Source organism: Triticum dicoccoides, chromosome 2A, assembly GCF_002162155.2.
Source record: "Triticum dicoccoides isolate Atlit2015 ecotype Zavitan chromosome 2A, WEW_v2.0, whole genome shotgun sequence".
NCBI classification, from domain to species: Eukaryota; Viridiplantae; Streptophyta; class Magnoliopsida; order Poales; family Poaceae; genus Triticum; species Triticum dicoccoides.
The window spans coordinates 39,013,677-39,018,559 of record NC_041382.1 but is presented as its reverse complement, the minus strand read 5'-3'; positions in this window follow the sequence as shown (position 1 = coordinate 39,018,559).

The following is a 4,883-nucleotide window of genomic DNA, read 5'->3' as shown; positions in this document are numbered from 1 at the left end:
TACTCACATTTCATAACAATCTCCAATCTTAAAAATGAAAGGTTTCAATTTTCATCCAAACCACTTCATTAGTAATTCAATGCATCAATGTTCTCTTCACTTTGAGACATTAACCAAATGCGGAGTTAAAAGTACTGAAACCTTTATAGCTAGGGAAGGCTAATTTGGCAACATCCTGGACTGTAAGCTACGTGTCGCGCTGGCCGGAGACCCTGTCCGGCTCTGTAACAGTGGCGGCTTGCAAGCCAAGATGAAGGGAGGAGTAGCAGTCCAGGCAAGGGCCTCTCTTTACTTGTGCCGCTGCTCCAAGACATAATCATACCTGGAAGGAGAGCAGGAGCGAGTGAGGGCATAAGGCACAGAAGGCCCACACTATCAAAAAGTACACCTTAAGAGAGCAGGAGAGGGCGAGGCCATAAGGCACAGAAGGCATCTAATATATAAAAGGAGCACACCATGATTGCATAATCACAATGCGACAAAGTATCTTATAAGCATGTTTTTTTGCTTGTCTCTTTCATTGTCACCATAAGAAAGATTAGCTATCCTTCGAAAACCCAAACACAAGCACCCTGACAGTAAGGAGATTACACAAATATATCCTACAATGCAGGGTTGACATCATCAGCACATAGCAAGCAACAGTTCGCCACTATAACATCAGTTTAAACTACTCGGTTCTCGGTGAAGAATGGGTACATTAAGAAACCCGAACACCCCAAGCAACAAATGCAGAGAGCTCTCGAGAACACGCAATTCAATGCCATTTCAAACTCTGGGGCTTCCCAAGCACCACACTATATGGCATATGCACTGCCACAACATGGAGAATTTCAGAGGCGCAAATGAAACCCACATCTCATGTGTAATGTGTTTGCTGCTAATACACCATGGCTTACAAAACTAATGCATGAGATTAATATTCAGATATAAGAACCTCAATTTACAGCAGCAAAGCAGATAAATCAGTGGAGATCCCATCCAAGCTAATGCACAGACCTCGTCCCGCCCCGTGATCACTAGTAGAAAAACGACTTTACGTTCGCATCATTAGTCCTGATTCGATTATTGCCCGGTACTAATGTGACCATTAGTCCCGGTTCCAATGGCTATGGCAGGGGCACCATTAGTCCCGGTTCATTTGTGACCTCCAGTCTCGGTTTGTGACACTAACCGAGACTAAAGGGGTGGTGGCAGGCTGGCGTCAGGCTGGGCCCCCACAAGCCTCTTTAGTCCCGGTTTGTGGTACAAACTGGGACTAGAGGAACACCTTTAGTCCCGGTTTGTGTCACCAATCGGGACTAAAGATGCTCCCATATAAACCCTTCGTCCAGCCCGGGCCCATTTTACCCTTTCCTCTCCTCTTTGTTCTTCCCCTCTTGCTCGACCTTATCCTCCATTTTTGCCAAATTTTTTCAAGATTTGAAGGCACCCCATCCATCCAAGTGTTCACAAAGGTTAGCAACTTTGTCCTTTCATCTCTCATTGCTAGATTAGCTCTTGCAATGCTCTATAAGTATAGTGATTTGTGGGTTTTAGTTTGGAAGTAATTATATGTGGGAGTTTATTTGATTTACATGCAATTTGAGCTCAAATTAACTTCTTAGTTTGCATATGTAGGTGTGGTTTAGTTAGTTCCTTCCCGTCCCCGTCCTAACCACCGTCGATCGCGCACACCGTCTCGTCGCTAGCACCACCTTGGTAAGCCTCTTGTTCTTATCCTTTTTGAAAAAAATCGTGTTTGTGTGATTTAAATAGTTACTTGTATATTTTTCTTACTCATACGTTGTTTGTTATACATAGTGGCATGGTTTTGATATTCGTCCCCGTCGGCCCTCGTCCGGTTTATGATTTGGATGTGGTATATTCTCTTTTCTAACTATTTGTTGCATTTTGTGTTTATGACAATTATGCCCATCAAGTTGACATAGATATTTTTATCTAGGAGGTATGTGAACCGGAAATTGCAACCGACCCTCTTGTCGAGAAGTTAAATTTAGTTGAAAAATAAAACGAGTATTTGAAAGAAAAAATGAAAAGAATTGAAGAAGAGAAGATGAAACTGGAGTTGTATGTTGCCGATGTCGTCGATGATCACAAGATCAAGATGGATGCAATGCGCTTGAAGATTAGAAAATATGCCGTTAATAAAGAGGCTTGGTATCACTATGCTGTTGGATCAATTGTTACCTTAGTTGCGATCTTGATCGCATTTGTTGTTGCATTTAAATGCTTTAGCTAGAGAGTTTGTATGTTGTTTTATGAGAATAAGTGTGTATGCATTTGTATTAATTTGGTCTTTTCGGTGTTGTGTAATGAATATAAGTCGGCAATGGATGTACGATGACCGATGCTCTCCCCAGTTCATTAATGGCGTGCATACTTTTCTGGTTGTGGCTGAGGCAAACAAGCGGGCAGATGGTTTTATGTGTTGTCCATGTGCTGTCTGTAAGAATGATCACAATTACTCTTCTAGCTCAAGAACCATTCACATCCACCTGTTTACGTCCGGTTTCATGTACGGCTATAACTGTTGGACCAAGCACGGAGAAAGAGGGGTTCTAATGAAAGAGAATGAAGAAGAAGAGGATGATGACATCTATCCTGGCCATGGGTTTCCTGAATACGATGGTACTACAATGGAGGAATAAGTTGAGCCGACAATGGGGGAAGAAGCTGAAGAAGAGGCATCAGATGAGCCCACTAATGATCTTTGTCAGGCCATTTCTAATGTAAAGAAACTACGCAAGTGAAAAGGAGAAGCTGAAGTTGCATCGCATGTTAGAGGTTCACAAGAAATTGTTGTACCCAAATTGCGACGATGAAAAGAAAAAGCTGGGCACCACACTGGAATTGCTGCAATGGAAGGTAGAGAATGGTGTATCTAACAAGGGATTTGAAAAGTTGCTAATAATGTTAAAGAAGATGCTTCCAAAGGACAACGAATTGCCCAACAGTATCTACGAAGCAAAGAAGGTTGTCTGCCCTCTAGGATTAGAGGTGCAGAAGATACATGCATGCCCTAATGACTGCATCCTCTACTGCGGTGAGTACAAGGATTTGAATGCATGCCCAGTATGCGGTGCATTGCACTATAAGATCAACCGCGATGACCCTGGAGATGTTGAGGGCGAGGGCCCCAGGAAGAAGATTCCTGCTAAGGTGATGTGGTATGCTCCTATAATACTACAGTTGAAACATTTGTTCCAAAACAAAGAGCATGCCAAGTTGATGCGATGGCACAAAGAAGACCATAAGAAAGAGGAGAAGTTGAGAGTACCCGCTGACGAGTCGCAGTGCAGAAAAATCGAGAGAAAGTGGGGGGACTTTGCAGATGACGCAAGGAACGAATGGTTTGGTTTAAGTGCAGATGGCATTAATCCTTCTGGGGAGCAGAGCAGCAATCTTAGCACCTGGCACATGACTCTATGTATCTTTAACCTTCCTCCTTGGTTGTGCATGAAGCGGAAGTTCATTAAGATGCCAGTGCTCATCCAAGGCCCCAAGCAACCTGGCAACGACATTGATGTGTACCTAAGGCCATTAGTTGAAGAACTTTGATAGCTGTGGAATGGAAAAGGTGTACATGTGTGGGATGAGCACAAACAGCAGGAATTTGACCTCCATGTGTTGCTGTTTGGCCTACTCTTAGTAACCTTTCAGGACAGACAAACAAGGGATACCATGCATGCACGCACTGTTTAGATGATTCCGACAGTATATATTTGGATAAATGTAAGAAGAATGTGTACCTGGGACATCGTCGATTTCTTCCGATCAAGCATCTCTTAAGAAAGAAAGGCAAGCATTTCATAGGTGAGGCAAATCATCGAAAGAATTCTCACAACCGTACTGGTCGTGATATACTTGATATGGTGAAGGATTTAAAATTAATCTTTGGAAAGGGTCCTGGCAGACAATCTGTTCTGAATAACGCTGACGGACGCGCACCCATGTGGAACAAGAAATCTATATTTTGGGACCTACGCTATTGGAAGGACCTAGAGGTCCGCTCTGCAATCGACGTGATGCACGTGATGAAGAATCTTTGTGTGAACCTGCTAGGCTTCTTGGGTGTGTATGGGAAGACAAAAGATACACCGGAGGCATGGAAAAAGACGGTATGCATCCAAAGCAGTATCATGGTCATGCCAGCTACGCTCTTACCAAAGAAGAGAAGCAAATATTCTTTGAATGCCTACTCAGTATGAAGGTCCCTCCTGGCTTCTCAATGAATATAAAGGAATAATAAATATGGCAGCGAAAAAGTTCTAGAACCTAAAGTCTCATGAATGCCATGTGATTATGACGCAGCTGCTTCCGGTTGCATTGAGGGGGCTTTGATACGTCTCCAACGTATCCATAATTTTTGATTGTTCCATGCTATTATTTTATCTATTTTGGATGTTTAATGGGCTTTAATATGCTCTTTTATATTATTTTTGGGACTAACCTATTAACCGGAGGCCCAGTGCCAGTTTCTGTTTTTTTTTTGCCTATTTTAGAGTTTTGTAGAAAAGAAATACCAAACGGAGTCCAAACGGAATGAAACCTTCGCGATGATCTTTCTTGGACCGAAAGCAATCCAGAAGACTTGGAGTCGAAGTCTGGAACTCCACGAGGAGGCCACGAGGCAGAAGGGCGCGCCCAGGGGGGTAGGCGCGCCCCCACCCTCATGGGCCCCTCGTAGCTCCACCGACGTACTTCTTTCGCCTATATATATACTCTTATAGCCTAGAAACATCAGGGGGAGCCACGAAACCACTTTTCCACCGCCGCAACCTTCTGTACCCGTGAGATCCCATCTTGGGGCCTTTTCCGGCGATCTACCGGAGGGGGAATCGATCACGGAGGGCTTCTACATCAACACCATTACCTCTCCG